Raw genomic sequence first — 10,843 nt, 5'->3', positions numbered from 1 at the left:
AGAGAATCGCGTAGTGACTGGAAGAGAGGAGGCTGCGAAAATGTGTGGCGGGGGGGGGGTTTGAGGTATTGTAGTATGTGTCTCTTTCGTGAGGGCGCCATTTCGTGTGCTCCCACGTGACGCGTGAGCGGAGCTGTGATTGGCCTTCTAAGGATGGACACGTGCAGCCGTTTCGAGTGTCCGTTGAAGTAGGAGAGCGTATGTGATGTCGAGATGATGGGTCTACGGACCCACATACGTGCTTCGGAATGTCGCTGCGCGGTAAGGTTTCCTTTTGTTTTTTCGCTTCACCGTACCACGGTCTAATAGACTTAAACTGAATGGAACGGCATTTGACTTGAAGAGAAGAAAGGAAGAATAATTATAACTAGGAAACGAAATACTGACTGGAAAGTGGTTTCAAAGGCAACCGTCACAGTTCCATTTGCTTCCACATAATTTCCCGATAGGCTTCCTCAGTGGTGTACGGCGGTGGGTGCTACGCGCGTAATTATAGGGATAACCCTTTAATGGGGAGTTTGGCATTAATTTGGGTGTGCGTCACTCTCTAGAAACTCGTGTAAAAGTGAAAAGCCTATACGGACTTCAGGCGTTTTATTTAAAAAAAATATTAAATGATATCAAGTTTCCTCCCATCCTCTGTACGGTAATCCAACAAACTGAGCCGAAGAAATTGTGTAAATGTGGAAGGTATAATATCACTATCAAAATATTCTCCACCTTTCTGACATGTCTTACGAACCGATGTGGTTATGTACTATATGTTATGTTGATTGGAATTTTTCCTGTGTTGATAGATAGATGGAACTGTAGTTTTAGTAAAACATTGAGAGTAGCAAATTTACCTATGTACAAAGTAAGTTTGTCAAAGTGTAGAAAAACGATTTAAATGGGTATTTTATAATAATAATTCAGTTTCTGCTCCCGGGATAATTATTAGTTTTCTCATCGTCTTTTTCGAATAAAAATGCGTTATCCGTAAATAGTTTCTACCTAAGGGGGAGGCGAATGAACTGTAAGTTTTTCGCGTAAGTCTTCGAAAGTCTGCGGAGAAGAGTGCAACACATCATGAATGAGATCTTTGCAAAATGGAGGCTATGATACCATGACAACGTATCGTCCCACGCCACCTTCCTCGTGACCAAATACCCGGCCAAGGCCAAGGTGGCAACGCTGCCCCAGCCGATCTACATCCCCGATGTGGCACCGTTGGTTTTCTTTTTGTTTTCAAGAATAAAAAGGAGCTTGAAAGGTGACCATTTTGGAACGCTGGATAACGTCAAATAGGCCGTGACGAGGTACCTTAATGAAGTTCCCGTCGACACCTTCCAAGAAGCGTACCGCGACTGGCTGAGGCGCTGGGACCAGCGTGATCGATGCACAAGGGTGCCATTTTGAAGAATTTTAGTAATTTGTACATTAATCTGCGATAGATGTTCGTCCGGGATTTATTTTGCCAATTTTTGGGACAGACCACGTAATTTGAGTCCTACCCATCCGAGGTGAAATTTTTATTTTGATAACGACTACTGATAATTTGCCTCAAGTTTTGAGGTTAGGGTATATGAGCCGTCGAAATGTCGTATTAATTGTGTTCGTTCGTCACTTGAACAATGTGGCCATCGTAGCAACAACCAAATGACACATGTCTCTATCCTCTCATCGCATTTTAATCAGCTCATTTCGTCTACTTCAAATCGTCCGCGTTCATAGTATATTGGAGGGCATCTGGGAACGCGGAAAGAATGCAGGCGAAGGGATTTTAGTGAGCCAATCTACATTTACGTGCGATTGCAGACGCGTCGCCTACTGTATGTGCATCATTCCTTCGATTTTATGCGAAACAACGGGATTTTTCTGAATCATAGCTTTCATCAAGAAGTCGCGTTGAGCACCGTTGTAAGTAGACAATGAAAATGGAGCAGCACCGTGTAAATGTGCGCTAAAATTTGAAGAAATGCGAGAAAGTAGCTGCAGGCATTCGAGAGTTGTGAAACTGCTTTGCGATGGTGCTATATCCCAAATTATTCAATTAACATTTTCGATTTTTTCCTAAGGATGAGGCGTATTGACGATAAATTTGAAGAAATATTGCATATACTGCACTGAACTCTAATATGAATTAATAATTAACTCATACGTGATTTAACAATGGCGGCACTTTTATGCGAAAAATGTGGATAAACATTTCTCGTGTTAAGTTGTGTATATATTTAATCACATTTTCGAAGATATACATAAACCCTTATCACCGTCACATTTCAATTAAGTCCACTTTCATAGGCAAGCAATCACATGTTACGAAATACAGTGAAATTGTACTTTCGGGGAAGTTCATAATTTTTGAAATTCTATTTTCACAAACACGGAAATTACGGCACTGTTCGAGTTTCGTCCAGTTTCGTTCGGTCCTGAACTTTTAGTTCAGCCGACAGGTAGAATGATTGACGATGAAATGTTGAACAATTTGGTATTCCGCGATAACTCTTTCTCCGAAAGTATATATATATATAAATATATATATATATAAATATATATATATATATATATCTACATATATATATATATCTACATATATATATATATATCTACATATATATATATATATATCTACATATATATATATATATACATATATACACACACACGCACGCACACGCACATCCGAAATCGAAATGCTCCTTCTCCGCTGATCACATCCCACCTCAGCATCCCTGTTGACGTTGGACCTAGGGCAGACGTCCTTCAGTTCCTTCCTCCATTTCACTTATCTACTTTGCTACTACGAGATATCTTATTATTTTCGGATACATACTTTGGTTTGTCCACCAATTCATGTATTGATCTATTTTCCAAGTTGGTGAAGACACGAGACATTTATTTATTTCATCCTCTCCATAATATTTCTCTTTGTTTAATTTCGTCGTTTAAAAGTTGTTAACAATGTTAAGAGTTGATAATAAATCATTAAATTCTATGCAGCGCATTGTTCTGCGAATGATTGCTAAGTCTCTCTCTTTCTCAAATGCCCTCTTTCCATAGGTATCGATGCCCTCCCGAACGCCTCCTGCATCAGAAATGTCGACATGGAAAGTATGCGTAAGACTCCATTAAATACTTGGGCGCTACTCGCATTCGCCGTCTCTCCTTGGTGACACGTGGTCAGGGAAAATTTGGACAAGCTGACGGGAAAATGAGGATTGATTCGAAGATTATAGGAGAAATGTGACGAGAAGGTAAAAAAGAAATGTTATATTTCGCTGGTTAGGGCTCATTTTACGTACGAGAATATGTTTCTTAAATAAGGGATCCTCACGAAGTTCAATTGATTGCCGGATCGGATCGCGTGCAGCGAAGAGAAGTCAGATTTGTAAAACGTTACTATGATACACTTAGTAGCGTATAAGAAATATTAGAGGTGCTAGGCTGGGAATCGCTCACGTAGCGAAGGTTGAAGTGCAGATTAAATCTCTTGCACAAATTGGAAGGACATCTCTTAAGCAGTGATGTTGAAAATGTATTAGTACCCCCATCGTACTTACGGTAGGCGAGATCGTGTCTATAAAGTTAGAAAGATTAAGTGTAGAGTGGATAGATAGAAAGGATTCCGTGCTGTGTGTGCATGCACCGCTAGGGCGGCCTCTTCCCCAATACCCGAGTCCGAATTGACGGGCGATGCCCGAATTCCATTTCCGTGGGTGACATCCTTGACGGGCGATGATTTCCAATCGACCTTCGCGCTGATCGGGACGCCTCGCCGTGGCGGCGGACGGCGACGACGCACGCATTGTAGTGTGACGATTGCGATAATCTGCCATCATGCGTCGGTAATATGGCGGGGAAGAAGTCAGGGAGGGGATTATGTGTGAAAATAGTAGGAACAGTGTGATACCTATTGTAGTGCAATTATTAATTTTATTATGAAGTAATCTACCGGTTAAATAAGGTTTTTGGATGGACACAACTACCAAATAAATATTTTATTACTCCGAACAAAACACAAAATCCAGCAACTTAATCTACATCAGCTCCCTCTTCATCTCTGGGTACTTTCTTCCTCCCTTCATCCCGTCCCTCATCCCTATCTTGTTCCTTCCCTTTCCTCTTTTGCCCAACATTCTACCCTCTATCACAGTCTTCAACATCCCACTGCCGGTCAATACCCCCTTCATCCACTTTTCCTGCCTCCATAGGATTTCTCCCAACAAACCCCTCTCTTCGCCCACCATACCAAGTACTTCCTCATTTGTTTTCTTCTCTGTCCATTTCACCTTCTCCATTCTTCTCCACACCCACATTTCAAAAGCCTCCAGTCTACGTCTATCCTCCTGCTTCAATGACTACGTTTCCGCACCGTACATAGCTACGCTCCATTTCAAAGTTTTTAAGAGTCTTTTCTTAACAAGCTTACTCAACGTCCCTGTCATCAACTCCCTCCTCCTTGTGAAAGCCTCTTTGCCTAATTGCGCAACTCTTCTCCTTACATATCTACCACCTTGACCGTGCTGGTCCAAAACACTTCTGAGGTACTTTCAACTGTTCTACCTGCTTTAGTTTTTCCCCTCCGTGTAGTGCAATAACGGTTGGAATTTGAGATTCCAAATTTTTTCCCTTTAGGTGGGTCATTTTAATGTATTCCGCCTACTAATTGATATACTACAATCATTTCTCCCCATCGCATGCGATAACTAAATGAATATGTGATGTTTTTAGAACTGTTTGCTTTACATTAGGCATGATTGTGATTTCGATGATATAATAGGTTTACATGGTCATGGAAGATATTTCTGGCTGAGTTGGTTGATATTTTGGAATATGTTTTCCATTGATTAAAAGGTAAGAAGTCTAGTCTCATATAAGAAATTCAACTGTAATTTTTGCTCATAGATACATACGTACATGTGGTAGCAATTATTTGAAAAATTTTTAAAGAAGCACAAACCTACGAGGGTCATCCGGAAAGTAGTACCCGTTCGTGCCGCATGAAGTGCTGACGACGCGAGTAGCCGCTGGACGAGGTCAGATAGCTTCAGTGGCTTGTCTGCCTTCTCTGAGCCAAGTTGCGTGACGCTAGCATTGCCTGTGTTGTTTCTGTGATTGTTTACAATGTTTAAAAAAATTGAGAACGCCGCCAGTTGTGAAGTGAGGGCAGTGATTAAATTCCTCAATGCAAGAAACGTTCGCCCATGTGATATTCATCGCCAATTAAAGGAGGTGTATGGAGACAATGTAATGGACGAGTCGTCTGTTCGGCGGTGGTGTCGCAACTTCAACATGGGGAGGGGGAACACACACGACGATGAGCGTTCGGGGAGACCGTCTGCCATTACAGACCAACTGGTGAGCTCAGTTGACGAATTCGTGAGGAACGATCGGCGCGTCACAATTGATGACATCTGTGAGCATTTTCCCAATGTTTCTCGAACAATTGTTCATGAAATTGTTAAACACCATCTGCATTATGCAAAAATTTGTGCAAGATGGGTCCCTCGCGTATCTCAATGAGCTGGCGGCGAAGGACTATGCAGCAGGAATACAGAAACTTGTCACACGTTATGACAAATGCCTTAATTTGCTTGGAGATTATGTTGAGAAGTAGTTTAAAGTATCCTCTTTCAAATAAAATTTTTTATGTTTGTTAATATTTACTTTTGTGTCTTTATTTCACGAACGGGTACTACTTTCCGGATGACCCTCGTATTTGTTATTATCCGCAAAACTTATTGAATGATTACATTCATTTGGTCGCATTATTGCGTCATAAAATGCTGGCTGGGCCTTGTCCTACCTCTTGATAACTTATCTGTGCTTCTAAACGCGTTGTAATACAATGTAAGATTTTTTCTGTAGGACTAGTGAGACATCCCTGTGGAAAATTACTAATTCAGTTACTTCGCGCGATTCTTTTCCAAAGATTGCAACCTTACAACTTAATATTTTTGTGTAATTACCGCAGTCTTTTGCTCGCTCGAATTTGTTTGAGCGTGTCGAAATGCGTTCCAGTTCCAATAAACGCTTTTATCGTATTATTCTGTAAAACTCGCTGTGCGAAGGATGAAAAAAATGGGCTGTTACCTTAAAAATATTTTCCGTGAGGATTTCGAGTTTCACGTAAATGCCGGGAAAATAGTTGATTTTAGTTTTTTCGTGCCATTGTTGCGTGGGTGCACCACAACAGGTGGCTTCGAGCATTGACGTTCGGATGGAACGTGCGCGTAGCTCGGATTAATTCTGAAATAAAATCAAGTGCTCCATTTTCCAAGCCGTATTTTCTATTTAAAAGATTCGGACTCTTAACATTCATCGCTTGGTTATTCAAGATGGTGGAAAAAATTCGTTTAATACGAGTTGTTTGGAACTCGTTATTGTTTGGGCTCGGCCGCCATTGGCACTGTCGCTCGCCACGTGACTCCCTTTGTCGCTACTGACGTAACAATCCTCTTCTGCCTCCCCTACTCTCTCTCTCCCTCCCTCTACTCATCCTTTTCCCGCGTCTTTGTTCTTGTTCGTATGTGCTCTTGAGGTTTAATCTGCGAATTAACGACAGCCACGGCACCTAATCTGCGTGCTCGGGGCGTGTGCAAGCATAATCCGTTTAATTGCGTATAATGATGGTGATGATGCTCGCCTTATCTAGCGGTTCAATTCTCCACGCCCGATTGCTGGTAGGTTCGCGGGGAAATTAATCCTTCGCGTTAAAGACGATGCGTGTCGTAGGCATGTTACTGTCGCCGTCATCCTGGACAGCACACTCATTTGCAGGTAGAATGTTCGTCCAAATAGATGAGTCAAGGTTGTAACATGGATAGAAGCTATATTTCGTCCAGTCTGACCTAATGTTTTTTAAAATTCCATTCCATAGTCTTAGGAGTTGCCAATTTAAAAAGAGTGTTAGTTGACGCGAAATATCGGGATTTATATATGTTTATAACATTCTGTTAGCATCTCCCTGGCGAAATTTTCAGTTTGAGGAATTTGAAAATTTGGCACATGAAATGGAACGACGAAATTCCTCGCAGTTTCCGTTGTCTGATTTCTATTTTTTTACTGAATGATATTAAAATAATGTTTTCTCTGTATTATTTGTGATTGCTGATCAAAAATTTGAATCTTTAAATACTCCCCAACACTGAGATCCAGTCTGGCCTCGGATATTTCCTCAAATTGCCAAAGGAAGTATCTTTCAGCAACTAATATCGTGAATAAACGAACGCTTTTACATCCAATATGCACGCAATCCCATGACTTATGCTATTGGTAAGTCCTTGAGACTTAAGGGAGGATTAAGGGAGAGTAGAGGTGATCCCCAAGTATTAGCAGTAAGAAATATGAAAGAAATAAGCAGAAAGAGGTACATATGTTTCGGAAATGTCGAGGAGAAGTATCACATGGAGTATCGTCGAAATATATTTTATTACATGTGGAAAAGGGCATTATTAATTGCTACGAATCGAAAGATGGACAAAAAAACTTAAGCGCGCTTACTCTTAAGACAAATGTTGGAATATTGAACTTTTCAAAGCTTGTTACTGTGAAAAGGAAATGAAAAGCCCTCTACGGCGTGTGAAATTCACACATTAGGGTAGGGGGGCCAGTTCCTTTCCCTGTGCCAACTATGGTTTCCCAGGAAGATCTGGTTCCCGAAAAATCACATAGCTTGGGTGGAACTGCAGGTGACCAGAGTGCCTTGCCCGGGACTCGAACCCGGTCCCCTCTGGTCAGCAGTGGCTCTGGACTACCGTGACCCACATATTTTATACATATATATATATGCATTCAGTATATATATATATATATATATATATATATATATATATATATATATATATATAGATGCATTCAGTGGGCTTGGTTCAGCCCGCCCGGGCTGAACCAAGCCCACTGAATGCATCAATTGGCTGCCTACATATCCCCCCCACCCCCTTGTTCATTTCCTATTGGTCCCTTTACCTCTCCCTCCCCCACCTCTCCCCCGCACATCCTCTCCGCTCTTCCCCGAGAACGCCATTCTGAAGACGACAGCCGTGCTGTCGAAACGTCAAATAACAAATTGTGAGTGTCCTTTCTTTGTGTTTCTATAATCTAATAATCTAAATCTGTTTTTTAAATATTTGTGCGTCGCCGAAGAGCGTTCCATTTCGAAGATATTATATATATATATATATATATATATATATATATATATATATATATATATATATACAGAAACATATATAAGGAAAAGGGATAGGAACACGTATAAAGGACGAACACAATAGAGGTGGGGAAGGCGGAATCGAACGGATCACAAGAGTAAAAATATTTCCTCAACCGGGACTCGAACACCGGATCTTTCCACTTGCCGGGCGGATGCTCTTAACCACTTGAGCTATCGAGGATATGTAATTTACCCTGAGATCCGTGGGTCTTATATGTCGCCAAGCGCCCCGATTCTTTAGCCAAGAGATGGCGTCAGGGGGCTGTTTCACCCACCAAAGGAGAAAATAGACAATACACAAGAGGAAAGGAGTAGTGGTTAGAATTCATACAACATCATACAGGAAAAGAACAGTGCGTTTCGTGGCACGCATAGCCAGAAGAAAGAGATGAGCCACATTGGCCAAATACACATTCAAACACGAAATCCCGCCAAACGGCGAATAAATACTCATGTATACAGAAACATATATAAGGAAAAGGGATAGGAACACGTATAAAGGACGAACACAATAGAGGTGGGGAAGGCGGAATCGAACGGATCACAAGAGTAAAAATATTTCCTCAACCGGGACTCGAACACCGGATCTTTCCACTTGCCGGGCGGATGCTCTTAACCATATACGGGCGACATATAAGACCCACGGATCTCAGGGTAAATTACATATCCTCGATAGCTCAAGTGGTTAAGAGCATCCGCCCGGCAAGTGGAAAGATCCGGTGTTCGAGTCCCGGTTGAGGAAATATTTTTACTCTTGTGATCCGTTCGATTCCGCCTTCCCCACCTCTATTGTGTTCGTCCTTTATACGTGTTCCTATCCCTTTTCCTTATATATGTTTCTGTATACATGAGTATTTATTCGCCGTTTGGCGGGATTTCGTGTTTGAATGTGTATATATATATATATATATATATATATATATATATATATATATAAACGCACATGCATGGATATGTAAATACACATACATACATGGAAAATTCCAGGTGACTCAGAAAGGTATCAGTTTATATTATGTTATGGTAAGGCATAGGTTTAGGAACGGTGTGATAAATTCTTGCGGCGGGTTAGGAAATTGAATGTAGAAGAATTAACTGAATTGACAAGAAAGGTGTATCAGCCGGGAGCAGAGGAAATCATCGATGAGGTTAAAGAGCTTAGTACTATCGAGGAAAAATGGGAATGTATCTAGAAAGGGATATCGAAAGCCGCGGAGGAAACTATAGGACCCGTTAATGGGTAATGGACAAGGAAACCATGGATCACGGATGAGAGAAGAAGGTGGAAGAATGTAAACGCGGAGTTGGGCAGAAGGAAGTACAAAGGGTTAAATAATAAATTGAGACGATATAATAAATTGGAAATGTACAAGAAGTTCAGTATTCAGCTTCCGCCTTACCTTCTGTAAATATTTGCGACACAACCATTCAAATCGGAAAATTCATCATTTGGAGATTAAACGTACACTTTTTCCTTTTTGCATTTCCAAACCTGTCGTAAGTTCTTCCTTACGTTGTTGCAGTCGGCAATCTTCACGTCCAAATGTCTCTAAACACTCCTGTTTTGCAACTTTTACTTAATATGCATTATGCCGCGACGATTCCGGCCATTTATTTCTTATTACATGCGTGTCGTGTGTTGTTGTCAATCCTCAAGTTCACCTTAATTTTCAAATTAGAAGCGTGCTACTGTCCATTCACACAACGGCAGTAATTTGCCAAAATTGCTCGGAGAATTTCACTGAGTTATTTAATATTTTCCCATAGTAAATACTTCTGCACTCCACATTATTTATTCTATTTTAGAAAGAAGTTGTGAAAATTGTTAAGCACTATTTTCTAAGTCAATTGCATGCGATGTGATGTTGGATATCATTAGTGAATATTATCCTATTAAGGCCAATACACCATTCTTCAGTTGTGAACCCTTTTACAAAATATTTGAAATTTTACGATTGCCAAGCAGAAATCATTCAGGCAAAAATAGGCGATGTAATGTTTATTCGATTCCCATCGCTACAAAAATAAGATCAAGGATTAGGACAAGTATACTTCGGGAAACGCATAGAAATATACCTACATGCGCGGTTGTGTTCTTCATCAAACCCTGTCGCAGATGGTAAACAGCATCAATTGTGGGAGTACTTCCGTTATCACCTTCTTAAACTTACCCATCCCCTTAACATGACGTTCGTATTAATTTTACTACCAATCGCAGCGAATGAAAAGCATTAAAATTCCGGTCTGCTTACTCGAGAAATCACCCTTCTGATTCCCCTCGTACGTTGCCATTACATGAGCTGATGTGAAGTGGCTTTAACAAATAAGTGCACCCGAGTCCCGCCAATTGCTCCCGAGTGTATCTATGAAAAACAATGGAAATACGGTTTGCGCCCTGTCTTAGTTTTGCTTTTGTTTCTCTCTCTTTAGGGCGGAGAGGGGCGAGGGCGGTGGGGAGGGCGGGAGGGGCAGGCGGCGGAGGGCCGGGGAGGGGATGCCTCGCGGAGGGCCCACGACGACCATGGGGGCCTCCGGGACCCCCGGGGGCGGCGGTAGCGGGACTCCCGCGGCTCCCATGGGAGGCGGCGGCGGCCACCACCACCTGCACCACCTGCTGCACCGCCACCTCGCGGCCCCCCCCGCGCT

The sequence above is a fragment of the Hetaerina americana genome, unplaced genomic scaffold (assembly GCF_022747635.1).
Source record: "Hetaerina americana unplaced genomic scaffold, ioHetAmer1.1.p SCAF_7, whole genome shotgun sequence".
Classification (NCBI taxonomy): Eukaryota; Metazoa; Arthropoda; class Insecta; order Odonata; family Calopterygidae; genus Hetaerina; species Hetaerina americana.
Note: the sequence above shows the minus strand (reverse complement) of the source record.